Genomic DNA, 22,033 nt, shown 5'->3' on the forward strand with positions numbered 1-22,033 from the left:
AGAGCGGCTAGGGCCCAGCAACCTGAGCCCACCAGCACACCGGGCACCATCGGACCTGTGGACACTCTGTGTCAACACAGACCAGTGCACAGTAGTGGAGCTCCTAAGGTTCCAGTCGTGGAAGTCGTGGACAGCCAGGAGTTCAGCACCATCCCCCACAGTAGCAGCCCGATGAGAGTTGAGATATACCTGCAGCAACAGAGGCTGGGGAGCAGATATCCATCCCCAGGCAACAGAAGCACAGACCAGCAGCTGAGACCCATCCCCCAAAACTACAGCAAAACCTGAGCAGGAGTTTAGTCCCACGAGGCAGCAGCACTCCCCAGCCTCCAGTGGTGGGACCTGGGGCTCCACAGAGGCCTGTGCGGTCCAGAAGCTCACAAGAGCATTGGGAATCCTGAGTCCGAGAAGGACTGGTGCGATCCAGCTGCCTGCCCATGGGACCTGCAGGGTGCGGGGGCACCAGAGAGGCCTGTGTGACCCAGCAGCCCATAACATAGGCATAGAGCCAGGTCCCCAAAGGGACTGTGAGATCCAGTTACCCGTGGGACCTGCAGGGTGGGGGGCACAAGAGAGGCCTGTGCGACCCAACTGCGCACAAGATAGGCATAGAGGATGTGAAAATGGAAGCAGAGTGAATGGAAGCTACACAGATGATCTCCCAGGACCAAACGGGAGTTACAACTAAAATAAAGACAAATCCTCAGAAAAAAGCAACAGAAAAGCAGCAGGACAGGACCATATAACCAGGGATACTGGAACGATCTGCGGAGGCACGAGAGGGTGGTGGGCTGGGAGCCCACAGACAGCAGCAGTCTTAGCTTTGAGCAGCGCCCTTGGGGAACAAAGACAAAGCCCGCTCCACAGCACAGAGAGCCAGGACAGAGCACTAAAATAGCAATAGCCACTCACCTGGGGGCTCCAACAGAGGGAGGGCGGAACTCTGTGGGGACACCCAGGGTTTGGAGGGCACTCAGTTTTTGCTGATGTGCGGCCACAAAGGACGGTGCCAGTGTGCTCCTTCCCAGAGCTGTGGGGAAAAGCAGCAGCCTCCTGCCCCTTGCATTTCTTTGAAAGAAATGCAAATTTAGGCTCATTAACAACCAACCTCTATCCTGTCCTCTGGAAATCCTCTTATGCAGAACACCAGGGCTGCATTCCAAGGCCCTGAGTAACTGAGACTACTAGCCACCAGGAAAAAGCTAGAGGATAACTGAACCTTTCCTGGGCTTGCAAATCTACCCAGGAAAGTAAGACTTGACAGTGGTGTTTAACGTGGGTCCACCCAGGCTCATCCAAACCCAGTAGAGAGAGCCACAAACAGCAGAACACCAACACCCACAGGAAAAATTTGGCAGGCTCTAAAACCCACTGAGATAGCCAAAATGGTGAAACAAAGAAACAAATCCCAAATGAAAGAACAAGAGAACTCTATGGAAGATGAAATCAATGAAATGCAGCTAAGCAAATTATCAGAGGTAGAGTTCAGAGCCATGATCTTGAGGAAGCACAATAGCATGAGTAAGGACATCAGCACCATGAGTAAAGATATAGAAACATTGAAAACCAACCAAGTGGAAATGAAGAATGACATAGCAGAAATAAAGAAACATTGAAAGGACTAACCAGCATAGTAGAGGAAACTGAGGACCGGATCAGTGAATTAGAAGACAGGGTAGAAAAAATCAACCAATCAGAAAACCAAAAGGAAAAAACAATTAAAAAACAGGAAGATAACTTAAGAGAACTATGGGACAACTGGAAACATAATAACATTTGCATCATAGGAATCCCTTAAGAGGACGAAAATGGGCAAGGGTTAGAGAATATATTTGAAGAAATAGTGACAGAAAACTTTCCTAACTTGGTAAAGGAAGAAGGCATTCAAGTTCAAGAAGCACAGAGAGCCCCAACTAAGAAGAACCCAAACAGGCTCACACCAAGACACATAGTAATTAAAATGCCAAAAATTAAAGACAGAGAGAATCCTAAAGGCAGCAAGAGATAAGCAACAAGTTACCGACAAAGGAAACCCTATAAGGCTCTCAGCTGACTTTTCTACAGAAACACTACAGGCCAGAAGGGAGTGGCATGCAGTTGTCAAGGTCATGAAAAACAAGCATCTGAATCCAAGACTACTCTATCCAGCAAGGCTATCATTCACAATAGAAGGTCAAATAAAGAGCTTTCCAGACAAAAAAAAAAAAGTCTAAGGGAATATATTAACACCAAATCAGCACTGCAAGATATGCTAAAAGGACTGCTGTAATTAGTAGAATAAACAGGAAGAAAAATAGAACCACACTAAACAAAAATCACAAGAAATAAGTACATATCAATTATCACCTTAAATGTGAATGGTTTGAATGCTCTGATCAAAAGACACAGAGTAGCTGACTGGATAAGAAAGCATGACTCACATGTATGTTGTTTACAAGAGACCCACCTCACAACAATACTCACGTAGGTTGAAAGTGAAGGGATAGTAGATGAATGGATAAAAAAGCTGTGGTACATATACACAATGGAGTACTATGCAGCTGTAAGAAAGAAAGATCTCTTATCCTTTGAGACAACATGGAGGGACCTGGAAAGTATTATCCTAAGCGAAACAAGCCAAACAGAGAAAGACGAGTATCATATGATCTCACTTATTTGTGGAATATAATGAACATAACAGTCTGAGGAATGGAATAGTCCCAGAGATGTGGAAGTGGGGTACAGACTGACAATCCCCAGAAGAGGGGGTGGGGGGGAGAGATAAACCACAGAACTTATATGCATGTATGCATGAACAATGGACATGAACAACAAAGCTGGGGACAGGGCAGGGAGGGAGGTGGAGGGGGGATCAGTGGGGGAAAAAGAAATATCTGTAACAAAAATAAATTAATTAATAAAAAAATAAAATAAAAAAAATGATGGGATAATGCAACTGTAGTGAAGCAAAAGAAGCTTAATAACATATTTAACGACGACATAATTATTATATCGGGATGTGTATCAGAAGTTCCTCTAAGTGGTTCCAGGCCAGAGATTTAGTTCTGAGTTCATAGGGAGGGAAGCTGCTCAGAACAGCTATACATAGTTCTGATATCTGCGAAAAAGCCTCTCTGGAAGTTTTTATTGAGGAGACCAGCTTTTGTTTAATAAACACTTATGTATGTGTACTATAATATATTGTTCTAAATGATTTTCTATTTTAAATCTTAGAAAAACCTATGGAGGTGGGTGTTATTATTATTATTTAAATCTTTAACCCTGGCCGGTTTGGCTCAGCGGTTGAAGCGTAGGCCCGCGGACCAGAGAGACCCGGGTTCAGCTCCCGCTAAGGGCATGTACCTCGGTTGCAGTTTGTCCCCAGCCCTGGTTGGGGTTGTGTGGGTGGCAACCACATCGATGTTTCTCTTTCTCTCTCTCAAGATAAATGCAAAAAATGTCCTCAGGTGAGGATAAAAAAAAAAAAATTTTTTTTTAATTGTTCACACTATTGCAGATGTCCCTCATTTCCCCTCCCTCCTGCCTTTGCCCACCTCCACCCAGTCCCTGCTCCTCACTCCCTTGGCCCTCACCAAGCTGTTGTCTGTGTCCATGGGCTATACTTATGTGTTCTTTAGCTAATCCCTTCACCTTCCTTTATCTGCCCCCCTCACCCCCTACAGTGGGTGTTTTTATTGTGCCAATTTTATAGATGAAAGTTGAGGTAGAGAGAAGTTTAGTAATTTTCTCAAGAATACATAGCTATTAAGCAGCAGAGCTTGGATTCCAACCCAAGCAGTTTGCCTCCTGAGAATTTGCTTCTAACACTGTGCCCTGCTGCTTCTCCAGGTGTTATAGAGGAGGACAGTGCCTGGAGTTCCATCTTTGTAATGAGTATACTGAGTTTTTGTGACAGTTTCTCATTGACCATCAGTGATGCCAGTTAAGGTCCAGTGAAATTGAGTTGACTTAGGAAATATACTTTCCCAATTTTAGTTGTAGGTCTCCCTAAGATTCACCTCCTAGACCAGTGGTTTTGAAAAGTGTACACACTGGATCAGTAGCATTAACATAACCTGGGAACAGTTAGAAATGCAGAGTTTTCTGGCTTCACTCCAGAGCTACTGAATCACAAACTCTGGATGTGGGGCCCAGCTCTCTGTTTTAAATGTCCTCGAAGGTGATTTTGATACTCCCTAAAAACTGAAAGCCACTAATCTAGATGGGAAAAAAAAAGTTATCATGAACCTGTATATTCTCTTCATTACCTATCACTGTCATTTAGACAGGGAGAATACAGGAGGAATTTGTAATGAAAGTACATGTATTCTTCCATTGGAATAAGAGAAGAAATCACATTTGTCAGGGAATAGACTGGTAATTATTTGAGGTATAAGCAATAACCTCTTTAAATTTTAATCATCTCAAAGCATCCTAATGATCAAGAATCAGTGAAGCAGAAATGCCTATTTTATGGCTTTTTGAAGAAGTTGATGTTCCAAAATTGATTTTTGCAGTTTCATCAGAATTCAAAAAGAAAGATATCTAAAAAGATAGTCTGTCTGAATACTATTTTGGGGTCTTCTTTTTATGAGCTGGATGTGCACTATAATCATTTTGAGGTGATTATAAGAGAGATGATAAAGTTCATCTACTTAAGGATTATAATTTTTAAGTTATATTTTAGATAGATCAAGAAAGCTAAACTGTAAACAGTATTTCTTTAGAGAAATGTCTCTGACATCCAAGCAAAATCAGATACCTCACTGCACACTTTAAATTTTCTTCTGAACATTTTCCATTTTTTTTGTAATTATACATTTACTAGCGTGAGCCTATTAAAGCCTTATTTCTGCACCCATGAAATGGTGATAATCTTGTCAGTTCTGTTATCAAATGAGATATTACACACACGGAAAATTGGTAGTTGTTTCTACAGTTACTTGTTTAATACTACTAAGGTACTAATGCCATTACATCGTAAGCCCCATAACAGCAAGGATGGTATATATTCTGTGCCATTGTGTTCCCTAGAACTTAGTAGGACTCAGTAAATATTTGTTGAATGAGTTGATAGACTGAGTGATTCTAATCTGTACACCGTGGAATATATACAGGGCCAGAAACAATTTTAGAGATAATTGAACATCACACTTTGCATTTCTGAGGAGGGAGTCACTAGCACAGAATTACAAGACTGATGGCATCTCTGAAGAAGATTTATACTTAGATCATGATGACATAACATATTCTCTCAGCCATACCTCTTCCTGCTTCCTCAAAACCCCTGTTCTCTTGCTTTTCTCTCTGCTTTCTTAAAATGTCTTGGTGCTTTTGGTCTAAACTAAGTTGAAATCTAATTATATTTCGAAATTGAGTTGATTTTTGGCAGAAATCTGGACAGCTGATTCATAGTACTGTTCTGGGTATGAAATATATGCAAAGCGGTAAATTAACTTTGGTCATCTCATGACAGTGAAGTTTTTGACATGACAGCCATCCTTAGCCGGTTAGCACACATCCGGCAGGTGAGTGCTATTTCTAAGCCATGTGGAACCTCTGAGGGGAGAGCAGAGTGAGTGCTGGAGCGACTCATCTGAGTCTGTCAGTAACATTTGATTTTTGACACTTTAGAATTTTAATAACAGAATCGAGTTCACAGAGGAGCAAGAGAATCAGTAGAATTCAAGGTCACAGAGGAACAAGAGATAATTGTGGTTTAAAAAGTTTCAGGTTATTTCAGGTCAGCTAACGTGTGTTACCCAGGTCCTTCTTCCAAAAAAAAAGAGAGACAACTCGAGAAGCCTACTCAGGGCATGCTAACACAGATACACACTCACGCTCACACACTTTTCCCTCGTTTCTCTGTCACCTTTCTCTCTCTCTGCCCTCTTGGTCTCCTTCATGCAGCTCTTGAAATGTAGACATTTGGGACTGTTACGTGAATTTTCAGAAAGATTCTCTAAGGGAGCTAATCCTATTAGTGCTGTTCTGTCTTCTTTGCTTGCCTTACTTTCAGAAGAAAGATTACTAAAAGACTATTAGAACACAATATCTTACCATTATTATTTCTTAAACTTCTCTGTGGAGAGTTAAAGTTAGTGAAGGCAAAGATCTAGAGGAATATGGAAAAAAGAATTGGGAATATGCTCACCAGATTTACAGAAACGACTCAATTAGTCAAGTTAATTATTTAGAAGCTAGAAATATAAAAATGTCCCACTGAAAACAAATAATATATGCACAAGTGTAAGTATCTTTAGGGACTAAAGGTGAAAAATATGAAATCTGAATGAAGGATTAACTAAGTGTATTTGCAAATATAGAATAAGAATACCTAGGAGATGAAATTGTTCTTTTTTTGTTTTTCCTTTATTGATTTTAGAGAGAAAGGAAGGAAGAGAGAGATAGAAACATTGGTGAGAGAGAACATTGATTGGCTGCCTCCTGCATGCCCCCCACTGGGGTTTTGGCCCACAACCTTGGCATGTGCCCTGACTGGGAATCAAACCAGTGACTTCTTGGTGCATGGGTCGATGCTCAACCACTGAGCCACACCAACTGGGCTGAAATTGTTCTTAATTCAAGACATGATGCTGGAGAATAAGTAAATGCCAGTCAGTAGTTATTTCTGTATATTCTTCATAGCTAGACTTCACTGAGTATTATGCTCATGTCTTCTAATTACACTTAAAATTACACAGATGTGCCCTGGCTGGTGTGGCTCAGTTGGTAGGAGTGTTCTCCCATATACTGAAAGGTCCCAGGTACATTTCCCGGTCAGGGCACATGTGGAGGTTACAGGTTTGATTCTTTGCCCTACTTGGGGCCATATGGGAGGCAACCAATCAATGTTTCTCTTTCTCTCTCTCTCTCCCCATTCCCCTTTCTCTAAAAATCAGTGAAAATGTCCTTGGTGAGAATTAAAAAAACAAATGTGAGAAATTACTATTTATCTAAAAGTATGTGGGCAAAACATAAAGGATGTATCAAAAATCAGTTGGGAAGGGGTTATCTCTCAGTCAATGGTAGTGAGATAAATTGCTTAGTAGTTTAATAAAGCATCAATTTTAGTACTGCTCACAGTATTATACATTTAAATGGATTAGAATTACATATAAAAATCAAATCATAATAAAGAAGAAAGTAGAACTCTGGCTGGTTTGGCTCAGCGGTTAGAGCATCGGCCTGCGATCCAGAGAGACCCGGGTTCGGTTCCTGCTAAGGGCACGTACCTCAGTTGCAGTTTGTCCCTGGCCCTGGTTGGTCGTGCAGGTGGCAGCCACTCGATGTGTCCCTTTCACATCGATGTTTCTCTCTCTCTCTCTCTCTCTCTCTCTCTCTCTCTCTCTCTCTCTCTCCCTCTCCCTCTCCCTCTCCCTCTCCCTCTCCCTCTCTCTCTTCCTCTCTCTCCTCCCACTCTATCTGAACAAAAAATGGAAAAATGTCCTCGGGTGAGGATTAAAAAAAGAAGAAGAAAATAGAACTTAATATTTATAAACTTCTGGAGTTGGAGATGGGACTTTTAAAGGTTAGAGGACATACAGAAAATATAAAAGGATAATGTGATCAATTTTGAGTATCTAACAATATACTATTCTTAAATACTAAAAGGAAAAAGGTCTAACATAAGACAATTCACAAAATGGAGTAGTGCTTATCATAGAAATAATTCATAAAAAAATGAGACACATACTGAAAATTCTACACATAAAAATGTACACCAGACGTGGACTGACAGTTCACAAGAGAGGGACTACCGCTGTTTAAACAAATACATATGGAATGTGTCAGTTCAATATAATAATATTTGAAGATAAAGCTATAATTAGGTTTTATTTTTCAACGTTTGTAATGAAAAAATTTTGAAAACCAGTAGAATGATACTTTTACAGCAAGCAATAATAGAAGTGGTCTATACTTTGACCTCTTAATCTTATTACCAGGAATCAATCCTAAGGAAAAAAATCTTCAGATGGAACAAAGCTGGATCCTGAAAGCTAATCACCATGCTGTTTATAATAGGAAAAATAAATAAAAACTAATGATTATTGGAAAAGATTATGGGAGTGCATGAAGTATTGATAATACTGATTTGTTGTTCCTTAATATAGAGCAACAAACATTGCCAAACTCCATTTTACAATAGCATTTAACTTCAGTTAGCTTATATTACAAAGAAATGAAAATAATTAATAAATATTAAGTTCTAAACAAATATTGTATTTGTAAATTCAGTGAAACATTGGCATTTATGAGCTTACCGAATACTTTGAAAAATCCCATGTCAGTTGGCACATTCTTTTCTTTCATGCTCTGAAATATTATTTATCTTTCCAGTTTTTTAGAAGACGAATTTATGCTACACATGATTTTTTCTTTATTTGATCAGATTAGGAGTTTTTTATCTTTTTGTATTTTTTGTATATTGTGTATTTTTGTATTTTTGTATTGCAATTTCTCTTATATTGTATCAATAAAAGTCAACAATTTTTTCTAGCTTAGGAACTAAATAAAATGTTGATGAATCTGAAAGCAAGCTAATACTTATGATTCCTTCAGTAGTCAGTCAACTTAGGTCATATTAGAAGAGAAACGTAAGATTTTGCTAACTTGGTGGTGCTCATTTATATTCCACTTGCGTAGGTAGGTATTGTAATCAAATTGCAAAAAGCAGGTTGATAATTAATATTTAAGTTTCAAAATGCAGGATTCAAATTCTGTAAAGGGTATTGTGAATGACATTGTCATTTATACATAGCAATATTTCAGCTTTGAACATCATGAGGATACATTAACGTTATAGTGTTTGTGTGCATGTGTTTATGTGCGTGTGCATGCAACCTACGATGCCTGCTGAATATAATTCAATGCAATGCAAACAGTAAGGTAAGGCGATTTGGGGGAAAAAAAATTGCAGATGAAAAGAGAATGAAGGCAATGGATGAGAGGATAACAGAAAGTAGGATAATACTGTGTAAGTCTTTTAGAGGCATAAATAGGAATGACATTTTTGGTAGCTGAAAGATGAAATGGGTAAGAACAGGAATAAGAGAGAGAATGACAAGAGTGATTATTCAGTGAACTAGAGTGCTGAGTCATTCTCATTAGTATCTGTAAAATGAAGCTCAACTGAAATTAAGCAATACAGATACCCTCAACCCAAAATATTGCAGAACTGAGACATGTTTTTAGATTGATGTTCATGATTTTTCACACTGATAATGACTAAGTTAGTCACAGTATTCTACTCTTAGTGTTAAAATATGTTCGGAACTTATATGGCATGATATAAGGCTTTGCTGAAAATTAGAAAAAGTATGCATTTACACATTGTACCTGTGAATTTGACATCAGTAGTTTATATTTATACATATGTATGCATGTGTGTATGCAGTGGTACTCTTATTTGTAATGAGACAAAGATATTATTAGTAATACAGTGTATTGGAGAAAATGTCAATATTAAGATTAAACACCAGGTATATTTTACTTGGCTTTTAGCTTATCATTAAAGATGATTTAATTATTACAGTTTAATTACTCCAGTTATCAGTAAGGCAAAGGACAAAAAGTACAGGTGTATTTTGTAATCCTAAGTGATTACAGACAATAAGTTGTCATGTTTCCTCTAAAATAAAACTTAAAAAAATCAAATTAACCAAAAATTACCAGTTTGGTTATCTATATGTAAGACTTTACAATTTAATGAAAATATATAGAGTTAATAGAAATAAGCAGCTTTTCAAATAGGCAAACCAACCTTGACATTTTATATTATAAGGGTTATATATGATTTTTTGGACTTCTATTTATATCACATTTGTGTAAAATTTGTAATCTCTAAGAAATGAACATTTTTTCTGTACTTCAAGACCTCTGCCTTTATTCATTTATATTCATTCATTCAGTGCTGATATTTTTTAGCACTTGGTATTCTCTCAGCAATTTCAAGCCCTCAAGCTACAGCTTACTCACAGAAATATACTAAATCATCTCAAAGTTTTCTCTTCCTTTGGCTGAATAATTCTAGTTCCTTTTCCTCTTCATATATCTCACATTTAAGATGAGAAAGCTACTGTGATATTAAATAGTTGAATGAAATATATTGCCCCCAAATCCAACCCTATCTGTCTTTATATCGAAAGCTTAATGTCAAAAACTTGAGAGAGTTTTGAAGGTGAATGAAAGAACAGGAACTTTGAGTTTGATATTTGACATTTAAATATCATTTTATACCCTCTAACATTGTGAGGATGCTTGATGAACCCTAAGAAATAGTGATAATAAATAAAACGAATAACACGAACTGAGGTAAAGCTAACCAGAAACTGTCTTACAGAGCTGCAGCAGATACCAAAATCTTTAAGGAGTAAAATCTAGTCTCTTTTAAAACAGAAAGTAACAAAGGGTTAGTGAAATGTTAAGACAAAAAAAATCCAAAGTACGATAAGAGATGCAACTTAGATAAAGGAAATAGAAAGGGAAATCATGACATTTTTTGTGTGTCTAACAATGGAAAGAAAAAACAGGGACAATAGGAATAATGCTATCTATCTGTTTCTGGTCTGGAAGCAGGAATACTGGACCAAGTAACAAGTGTATTCTAAATCTGTGAAATCCCGGCTGTGTCGTTACCAATATTAACTTACTAATGTTTTCATATTCTATATTAACAAGTCTATGTGGTGCATCATTTGTAAGTGAATGTTTTAGATTTTTGAGTGAATGTGAACTTCCAAATTGCTTTTTGGAATTAAAAAATGTGAATTTCAAATTAATGTTTTTACATGTTTACTATTTTAAAAGTTACATATAGTAAAGTTCACTCTTTTTAGCATATAGTTTTGACAAGTACTTTGAGTCAGGTGTCCACTATCCCAGTCAAGATTCAGCACTGTGTTTTCAACCCACAAAGTTTCCTTATGCTGCCCTTTCATAGTCAACCTCTCCCCTTAGCCCCTGGCAACTACTGACCTCTTTTTTGTCCCTATCATTTTGCCTTTTCCAGAATGTCATGTAAATGGAATCATAGTGTGTGTGTACCCTGAGAGGGAGCCTGGCACTTGTGTTTCAGGTGGTCAAGCAGCTCCTAAGAAGCCTGTTGGGACGTGTCTAGGTTTGTTCGCCACACTTCCATACACTTGCCCGGGAAAGAGACAGCTCGCCCACGTCGATGCAGACGGTCTGTTCCTCAGGGCCTAACTGGCAGCATGACCTTCTCATCAGTTTCCCTGCCCCACAGGTCGTGAAGGGAGACCGTGTCCCCAGCTTCTAAGGCTGCCTGCTGTGTACACAGCCTAAGATAGTTCAAAATTTGTAGGAATGCCAGGGACGGGCCTCCTAACACTGCTCTGCCAGATACAAAACTGTGGATCCTTCCCAGCTCTTTCCTCTTCAAGAGGGCCACAGTCCTCCACTCCCACGTTTTCTCCTTTATTCCAGTAAGGAGAGGGTTTCTCTAGGGGTTTAAGCAGTGCTTCTGCTGAGTTCCACTTGGCCGGGGTTACAACTGGGGCAGAGGGGGAGAAGAGACAGTATCACCAAGGTCTCCCTCCCCCCAAGCCTTCTGGGACCACCAGTTGCCTTTTCCTCTTTCAATTCGGGGATTTTCCGTGCCCCCCCTCATGGCCGCTGCAGCCACTTTCGTGGACACTTTCTCCCCGGGAGAGAAGAATGAGGGAAAAGAGGGGAGATGATCTCTCTCCACTCTGGCTTATAATGGAGGCAAGTTTTCCTGGCCTCCTGGCCAGAAAGCAGGGCTTCCTTCAGCTGTCTTGTGCCCTTTGCTGCCATGCATTGCTTCTGTGAGTTCTCCTTTGGGTCAGTCAGGAGACAGTAGAGGGAAAAGAACCAGGAAATTCACTCTTGCTACCTGACATCCCCTCTCTAGTGCTTGCCATTTTGACTTTTCAGTTTTCTCAGGTAATTGATTTTTATATTTTGTCCAGAGCAGTTGTAATCAGTAAGAGAGATGGATGGTAGTAGGATTCCTCCATGTTGTTTGTTACTGAAGCATCCACTCAAATTACTTTTTAAGTGATTTATATATTTTTTATTTTGGCAAAGATTCTAGGGAATTATTTGTAAGTTCTCTTTTTGTTAGTTTTATAATATACATTATTTCAAACTTGAAAAAATACAGAGTGAAATAGTAAATACCCATATCCAAACTCCTTTTAATTTTTTTTCTCATATTTTACCATGCTTAAAGTTTTTTAGAAGTAACAATTAAAACAATATGGATAAACTTGAAGCCCTCCTTGATTTCATTTTTTTTTTTTTTCTACTAGTGTTACTTACTTGTCTGATTTATTTTTCTTTAAAAAAAATATTCTATAACTATATTCTGCTATCTGTACTGGCCATGTGCAATATTTTTTATATGTTTTGTCATTGCATGTTTTTCAGTTTTCATAGAACTTAATCACTCTTCCACTTGATATTTGTACTCAACATTTTAAAAATTATATTTGCTGCCCTGGCTGGTTTGGCTCAGCGGTTAGTGTCGGCCTGCGGTCCAGAGAGACTCGGGTTCGGTTCCCGCTAAGGGCATGTATCTCGGTTGCAGTTTGTCCCCGGCTCTGGGTGGGTCATGTGGGTGGCAGCCACTTGATATGTACCTTTCATGTCGATGTCTCCCTCTCTCCCCCTCCCTCCCTCCCTCTCCCTCCCTCCCTCTCTCTCCCTCCCTTCCTCTCTCCCTCCCTCCCTCCTTCCCTCTCTCTCCCTCCCACTCTATCTGAACAAAAAATGAAAAAATGTCCTCGGATGAGGATAAAAAAAAAATTATATTTGCCCATATTGTGTTGCTCTGGTTCATTTGTTTCAACTGGTTTTAATTTTAAATCACTTTAAATTCTATGGATCTAACACAGGTCATACATTTTCCTGTTAATGGATATTTTGACTTTTTAATTTGTCGTTTTGCTCTTAATTTTCACAAATACAAACAATGTAAAGAACATCCTGTGTAATGGTGAGATAGATGTGAGAGTGTCTCCTGTTACTTATACCTGAAAGTGGAGATGCCGATGAAAGGGTAGGCACATCCTTAGTTTTGTTAGATGTTGCTGAGTGTTTGTGCTCATTTATAGTCCTATCAGTAGGGCAAAAGAGTTTTTATTTTCCTATCTCTTTACCATACTTACTATTTTTTGCCATTCTGACAGATATAGTTTCAATTGTATCCTCATGATTACCAGAGAAATTCCGTGTTTTCCTATATGTATTGGCTGTCTAGGTTTTCACTTCTATGAATTGTATGTTTGTTCTTTTGAGCTAGGATCTTGGATCTATTTTTAGTTCCTTTTACTGAGTGAGAGGAAACCTTTCCTATAACTTCTGATTCCAGACACATCACACACAGACACATCACACACAGAAGCACAGCGGGTTTGCAGCATGAACTCTACTTACTGCTTTACGTCTCTGTTTTTTCAAAGTATTTATGTGTTTTGTTTCTGAGTTCAGCACAGCCTTTTTATTATTTCTTTATATATTCTATTTGTCATTGCTGTGCGTTTGAGGCAGGGTTGGTGTCTAAGGTATGAATTCACTGTTTCATCTTGACACTTTGTTTTCACAAAGGTGATGAATAAATAAATTGTGTGTAAGTTGATTTGAGACTGTCTAAATTGGCTTGGGATAAAAACACAAACATAAGATCAATAAATTTGTATTAAAATGTAAAACTTCTGTATGTCAAAAATCATCATAAACAGAATTGAAAATTGTTTGCAACAGATATAACAGACATTAATTTATTTAATATGTAGAGGGCATTTATTCTAAGAAAAACAAACGTACTCTCTAATAGAAAAATGGACAAAGAAAAAAACAATTCATGAAAGAAAAACAGAAAACATGAAATATTTAAATTAAAAAGCAATTACACTCGTGTTTTTCTATCAAATTGACAAATAGGCATTTGCTCATGAAGAGATGAGGGAATGAGTACTCTTATTCTCCACTGATGGAAATATAAATGACCGCAGCTTTTCTGGGTGACAGTTGGGCATTATGCTTCTAGAACTGTGCTGTGCAGAGGCTACTTACATTAAAGGTTTCCTCAGTCTCATTCAGCACATCATAAATGCTCAAATAATACATATGGCCAGTGGCTACATATTGCACACAGCAGGTATAGAACATTTCCATAATAAATATTGGATATCACTCATTAGTAGTTTAAAAATATCCATATTTTTTCCCACAATAATCCTATCTCTAGGAATGTATTCCAAAGACATATTAGAAGTTTGGGAATCTTCACCAAAGCATTGAGAAGAATAGTAAAAGTTTGGAAAAATCCACTGCCTACAAAAGGGAACAGATAAATGATTATAAATTCACATAATAGAATGTTATGCAGCCTATTAAAATATGTTTGCATCAGTTAATGTCATGGTAATATGCTCATAGAATATTGGTAGCTGAACAATTAGGCCATAAAACATTGCGACAGCATGATTACAAATTTGCTTTAAAATATAAAATTTATATTGCAAAGTATGGCAGTGTTGGCATATTTTGCAGTATTTTCTATCAGACACATATTTTATAGTCAAACAAAATTGCATTTGTTTGAGATCTGTCTGGTTTTGAACCTCCTGAAGTAATTAGTATTGTGGACATTTTAGGTGGTTAGTTTCCTTTGAAATTTAGTGTTTGGCTGGTATTTTTATATATTTAAATATGTGTATAAGTGTGTGTGTGTGTGTGCGCGCGCATGCTCATGAAGGCCTGGTAGAATACAGAATTCAACCCAGATGGCTTAAATGAAATTTTTTAAAAAAAGGAACTGCTAATAGAAGCATGGTGGGATTGAGGGAGTAAACTAGGGATGGTGAGTTTCCCAGAACTGACCATAGTGAGCAGTCATTATGGTCCCAGCAGTAAAGGGACAGAAGGCAGGAAGAGTTACCAGAGCCCAATGAGTGCTGTGCTTCCCAGCAGAAGCTTTAGTCCTGAGAGATGTTGCAACTACCAAAGGCACAGCAGCAAGCTAGAGAATAGTGGGAAAGGAACACCCAGATGTCTTTGATTTTACTCTGGCATCTCCTATTGGAATCTAATTGGAAGTCCAAGAACTGAGTGACCTCTGAGGAGTCAGCTTCTTGAGGCACAGAGCAGAGCAGAATAGGTCAGAATATAAGAGGTTGGAGGGAGAGGCAGGTTGGCAAATGGAGAATAACCGTGTGTGTGTGTGCGTGTGTGTGTGCGCGCGCGCGCATTCATACCTACTTATATGATGTATATATGTTGTATGTTAATGGTTGGTATTATATTTTACATGAGGTGTGATACATATATGTATAAGCACTTATAATCTATTTGTAGGAGAGTCCAGCATTTGTATATACTCACACATACAAACATATACACATGCACAAGATGTTTAAGTTCTAATAATTAGAGAAGACTGCTAAACTGGTTAGAAAAGAATTCTGGTCTAGACAGGGGACTTCAAAAAAATACCTAGGGAATCTTCGGGAAACACTTATTTTAGTTACATATACTCTTTCACAAAAATGAAATCATAGCAAACAGAATTTAAATAACTTTTCGGTTGAAATTCCTTAAAAGCAAAAGCTATGTTTTGTCGTCTTATACTTCCTAAACTTTTATACATTGCAGCATGTCTAGGAAATGTCAGTCATTTTAAGAATCAGCGAATCAATTATCCCATCTTACCTAAATATTTTTTTTCCCTTAACCAGGGCATAACTTAAGATAATTTCATATTTTTAGGGAGAACACTTTTAACATAATTACCTGAATGAAAAGCAAACTGTAAATACTTTGAAATGATTCTCATTTTCAACCAGTATTCATTCAGATATACTCTAAGATCACTTCATGGTTTTGTTTTATAATTCTTTACAAAGCTACTTTTATGCTCTTCCTAAGAGCCTCATGAGTCAGACAGTAAGGGCATTAAGATCATTTCATAAATGATGACTTTGACTCTTGGAGAGGTTCAGTGATTTTTCTTTTTCTTCCTATTCTTCTGTAATGAGATAGTGAAATGAAGAAAGCTATGAAGAGTTTTCACTGAGCCGTAAGCAAGATATTGCTTTTTATATTTACTGTGAGCCTATGATGAAAAGCAGTTAGGTTTTTTTTTCTTTTGTTTGTCTAGACACAGGGAAGCAGGGGAAGAGAACTGTTATTTGCGATTTTTAAAGAGGAAAGAATGTAACCTATCTACTTTAATTTTACTTTGTAATACAAATGTCCCCTGAAATTAGACTAAATAAAGTTATTTCCAAACTTGACCATTTTCCTCAAGCTCACAAACTATCTTCAGTTTCTTCAGTCTTAGGTGATCTTGCTTCCTTCTTCTCCTAAGAACCTGGAGAGGAGACTCCTGTGCACTCCTACCAGCAATGATCCCACCTGCTCTACTCTCCACCTTTCTCTCTTGTTCCAGCTCTTATCCACTCACCTCACCTGGTCTTTGAGTTTTCACTTTCTCTGGCTAACTCATTGTAATGCACTGCATGTTTGTGGCCCAATGGGATGATATTAAGAGGAGGGGCCTTTGGGAGGTAATTAGGTTCAGATGAGGTCATGAGGGTGGAATTAGCGTCCTTATAAAAAGGGAGAGGTGCACTCTGTTGCTTTGCCAGGTGAGGGTACAGCAAGAAGACACTTGTCTAGGAACCAGGTTCTCACCGGATACCAGCTGGCACCTGCGGGACTGCAAGGTACAAATATTTGTTTTTTAAGTCACCCAGTCCATGGTACATTGTTACAGCAGTTCCAGTTAAGACACCTGTCACCCTTATTTCATCTTTTTTCACCTTCCTTGGGCCTTCGATATATCAATTTCTCTAGTTTTAGAAAATTCTTTTCCCCTTGCAGTCTTTCTACAGCCACTCTATCCTTATATTAAACAACAAATGGCCAAAGCTTTCATTCAAATAGTCTTCTTGTTCAGTTTTTTTTTTTAAATAATGCATGTCTTTCCTTTTTTATAAAGTAACATATCAGAGTTATCTATCTTATTGTGTCAATTTTTCTCATCAACTACTTATTTGAAACCCACCAAAAAAGACTGCCATTCTACCCTGACAACCTTACTGAAATTGAACTCTCAAGTGTCTGAGATGACTTCTTATTACTAGCTTCATGACCTCCTCTTAGTCCTTGGCCTATTTGAAAATTCCGACTACTTTTTTATAGAAGCCATCTTCTTTTCTCCTTTGCTCTTTGCTTCTTTCCGGATGCAGTCCTCTGTTGCTTCTTGTGTCAGTTATTTATTCCTGTGTAATACACAACCTAAAAGCTTAGTGTCTTAAAACAGGTTTATTTCTCATGATTCCGTGGGTTGACTAGGCAGCTCTGCTGATTTAGCCTGGGCTCACTCATGTGTTTGCATTCAGCTGACAAGTTAAGGGGTGGGCTCAAGAAGACAGCGACAATGGCTGGTTTTTCATCCCAGGCTTCTTCACGTCATCATGGTCTTAGGGTAGTGTTCTAAAAGGGTGGAGACAGAAACTTTAAAGCTTCTTGAGGTCTAGACTTTATCACTAGCACATTACCACATCTGCCACAATCTACTGGTCAGAGTAAGTACAATGCAAGAGGAGATTCAAGAAGAGGCTCTGTGTCTGGATGGGAGAAAAGCAAAGTCACATTTCAAAGGGGCATCCACACTTGGATAGGAAAAGTGGGGATATTAAACAATCTACCACAGTTCTTAACCTTTGGAAGCTTACTCTGTTTTGATTTTGACTCTCCATTTCTGTTCCTCTTTAAATGTTCTGTGCTACCATTTTCTTAAGCTTTTGACCAATAACTATAATTGTCTCCAAGGATCAATATGTTAATTTGAGTGTTTCAAATTAAAATAGTACAAAGAGTATTTATTATCTTTATTCCTGACCCCACACCTTCACATTTCTTCCTGATTTGATGTCTTGATCCATGACATTGTCTTATCATCTGTGCGGTTAGGCAAACTACATTTTGGGGGTATCTCTTTATTTTCTGGGTCTAGTTGGTCATGTAGTTATGCTACATGACTATAAATCATTTGCACATTCTCATTTTATACCCCAAACTCAGTTATTCAGGTTTCTGTATTCTCTTTACTTGACTATTTGTATTGTGATCTCTTTTGAATTTTGAACATTTATTTTTTGACACAAATAATATGAACTTATTTTGAAAACTGAGAAACATGGATATGCAAAAGTACAAAAGAAATTAATCATTCTTTTCTGTGTTCTCGATACTAAGTTCATAATGCCCATATCACACATGCTGTATTGTATTTGTCTGTTGTGAAGATACCTGATTGTGAGCCTGAATATAGAGAATATGCTGATCTATTCAGTGAAGTTATAGGTTAGTAAACATAATGATTACACCAAAAATAATGTTCACTTAGATCAATACAACTCAGCTGGGTTTACTACAGCTCAACTGAGTTCACGATTAAATGAAGAGAGGATGGTTATGGATAATTGGGGAGTTACTTATTTAGGTGGCTCTTCATAGCAGGGGTAGCAACATTACCTTCAGTTGACTGGCAAGTTAGATATGTGCATTAAAATTTTGTTTACTTATCTTGAGACTAAATCTGAAATCCTACTACTGATTTAGTCTTTTCCAGAAGGTACTGATACCCAGTGCCCCCTGTCTTTATAATATATGTGTTTCAAAGTAAAAGCTTTTATTTTTAAAACAATCACTTTTCTTCATGTACTATGATTGCCAGAAAGTCTTTCCTAAGGTCGTGTTCTTTGACACCTGTGTGGTGTTACTTGTGATGACACTGTCATCAGCAGGATGCCTAGAACCTGATATTGGAGAGGGTTGTTCAACAAGAGACATGTTGGTCTTGATAGGAAATTAAATGAATGCAGAGGCACAGATGAAAATAAATGCAAACTATAATTTCCTTTGCACGTGAAGTATTTCTTTTTTTATTTTCTTTTTGCTTTTGCCAAAATGGAAAAGGAAGACTTCGATAAGGGTAAGTGCTAGAAAAAAGTCTGTGAGGAGATGGTGAATAATGAAATAAAGAAAAATAAACTCCACAAGTCTTACTTGACAGACTTAAAAGGACGTAAGCAGGGACATGAGAAGTAAAGGCTGTCTTTGCATACTTCACTCTCTGACTCTCAGCCTGAGCCTGTGGCGGAAGTGACCTGTCACCTACGTAGGGATAATGGAGTACGAAATGCATTTTCTGACATTGGCGTTATCTTTGTTTTTAAAGTCATCGTTTTAAATGTTGGGTTTTTGTTTGTTTGTTTGTTTTTTAGCTGCGTGGTCAATAAGTGTATTATTTCTTTGTCTGAAAATCTTCATGGAAAATTGTGGTGTGGTTTATTAGGTCTGAGGGGCTGGTTCCTGAGCTCTGAGGAAGCTTGTCTTCTGAGGTGCCCAATCATTCTTCTGGGCAAGAGGCATTTGGGGATGGTTCCACCTCTTCTTTGTAATTTTTTCAGCTTCTTCTCATGGACTGAATTCTCTCCTATAGGAGCGTGGGCCTTCTTATACATCTCCATCATGTCGGCAATTATGTTGTTCTTTATGTACTGAGAGAGTTCTTTCTTGTTAGCATCTTCATCTTCTTCCATTAAATAACACATAGTCTGCAGCGTTCTGACCCATGATGTGCTTCCGATGTATTTCGGCATTGAATTCCTTGCTTCCTGAAACATAACCAGGGAATCGTTTGGTACTGTGAGGGGTAGACAAAGCCTCCATCTACAGCTCCCATCAGGGACCCAAAAACTTTATTTCCAGAGGTAATTCTGGCAAGCCCTGCATCCAAATAGCAGGTGAAGGCACCAGGTTGACCATCAGTGCTTCCCACATTGTATTCATCTGTCACCTCCACTCATCCTTCATAGGTCCTGCCCATGCCACACCTATGGAGAAGCCTGCGGCCAGCAGCAGGTCCAAACAGGGTGCTGCAGCATAACATGTTAGGCCAGTCTTCACACCATACTTTGGGAGTCATCAGCCTGAGCTGCACAAACCATCCTATCTCTTCCATACGGGCATCAGCAACCTGACAAATGATCTTTCTGTTGGTTACACGAACTGTCATCCTGTGTTTGGGTGTGTTGTACTTACTGTTTTTATCTTGGAGTACCAAGCATTCTTGGACATAGTAAACAGTTTTACCCCCTCTTTGTCTGTTATATTTCACTTGTTAACTTTGAAGTAGGCCTCATTCACAACAACTTGAACAAACCAAACCGCATTCTGTGGAAGACAGACCTGTTTCCCTGACTCACCACAGACCTGCAGGCCCAGCACAGCTCGAGGGGGTGAAAAGGCCTAAACGTTGGTTTTAAAATAACATTTTTTTCTAACATCTCTGTAGATGTTACTGGGAAAGTATGACACTTGTGTCTCCTGAAATAATGTCAGACTCAATCTAGTTATAGGAAAAAGTTGCTCACTCTTGTGTTGTTTGATAGTTACATGGATCTTGAGTCATATGTATACGTGATTTCATCCCCTCTTGGTTCTAACACAGCAGCACGGCATTGTTATCAAAGCACCACTTGCCAGCCCCTTTGCAGTCATCACAGGGTGTCATCATTTCAATTTACAAGGTTTTTTTTGGTTTAGACTGTTTGTAACTATGCTGTGTCCATTTTCTTTGTCATGAAACTAAAAACATCAGTTCTTAGCATCAGATACACTTTCCCTTTAAAAAAAGGACCTTTTGGGAAGTTAAAAGTGGTTAAGATGTCATTGGAGAGGCACATTCTTGACTTTTCTTTTTTAACAATAGAAGGAGGGAGCATATATTCATCACTTTATTTTGGCATAATTAATTGAATGCCCTTTATGTGACAGCTTCTTGGTAAACTCTGGAGCTATCGTGATGTCTATGATAACTCTCTGCCTTCAAGGAGCTCTCAGTCTGCTGGGGGGGCCTGAAAAGTAGACGGATAATTATATTACTAGGTGGCAGGTGACAAGGGAAGCCTGGGCAGTGAACGGGGAAGCACCAGGGTAGGGTCAGTACATCATGCCTGGGAAGCAGAAGACAGTATACTATGGTAATTTAAAATGAAATCATCATAAGCAGAACTCTGTTTTTAAGCAGAAATGTGGTTTACTGTATGTAAATGAAACCACCTTTAACTATGCCTTGTCACATCTGCAATTTATTTACCTTCTGTGGCTTTGGGTGTCCCTGAGTGGAAGGGAATATTTTCTTTTTTTAACTCCTTTTGGAGGACTGAGCCACATTCAGTCGAAGGATCACTGTGGTGGACAAGGAATACAGGCACTGGGAGCTGAGAAAGCCTTTTTTTAATGAATTTCTTGGGGTGACATTGGTTAATAAAATTACACAGGTTTCAGGTGTACAGTCCTATAATACATCTGTGTATTGTATTGTGTGTTCACCATTCAAAGTCAAGTCTCCCTCTGTCACCATTTATCCCCCCTATACCCTCTTATATCTCTCCCTACACCCCTTTCCCTCTCATAATCACCATACTGTTGTCGTTATCTGTGAGTTGTTTTGATTTATTTATTTTTTTGCTTGATCCCTTCACCTTTTCCACTCAACTCCTCACCCCCCCCCCCCGACAGCTGTCAGTCTATTTTCTGTATCTGAGTCTGTTTCTATTTTGCGTTTTCATTTTGTTCATTAGGTTCCACATGTAAGTAAAATTTTATGGCATTTGTCTTTTTCTGACTTGCTTATTTCACTTAGCATAATACTCTCTAGGTCCATCCATGCTGCTGCAAAAGGTAAGATTTCCTTTTTTTTTTACTGCCAAGTAGTATTCCATTGTGTAACTGTACCATAGCTTTATTATTTACTCATCTACTGATGAACATTTGGGCTGCTTCCAAATCTTGGCTATTATAAATAATGCTGCAATGAACATAGGGGTGCATATATTCTTTCAAATTAGTGTTTTGGGTTTCTTCAGATATTTTGCCAGAAGTTGGATCACTGGATCATAAGGCAGTTCCATTTTTAATTTTTTTTAGATAACTCCATACTGCTTTCCATAGTGGCTGCACCAGTCTGCATTCAGATCAACAGTACACGAGG

The 22,033-nt window shown here is 38.5% G+C and overlaps 1 protein-coding gene and 1 pseudogene across 3 annotated transcripts in view; one reads left to right on the forward strand and one right to left on the reverse strand.

Moving 5' to 3' along the window:
• Positions 1 to 22,033, forward strand: part of FER (FER tyrosine kinase) — a 364,169-nt gene that overhangs the window by 193,723 nt on the left and 148,413 nt on the right. The window lies entirely within an intron of this gene.
• On the reverse strand, positions 19,327 to 20,199 carry LOC118641543 (annotated as a pseudogene).

Source organism: Molossus molossus, unplaced genomic scaffold, assembly GCF_014108415.1.
Source record: "Molossus molossus isolate mMolMol1 unplaced genomic scaffold, mMolMol1.p scaffold_m16_p_3, whole genome shotgun sequence".
In the NCBI taxonomy this organism is placed as follows: domain Eukaryota; kingdom Metazoa; phylum Chordata; class Mammalia; order Chiroptera; family Molossidae; genus Molossus; species Molossus molossus.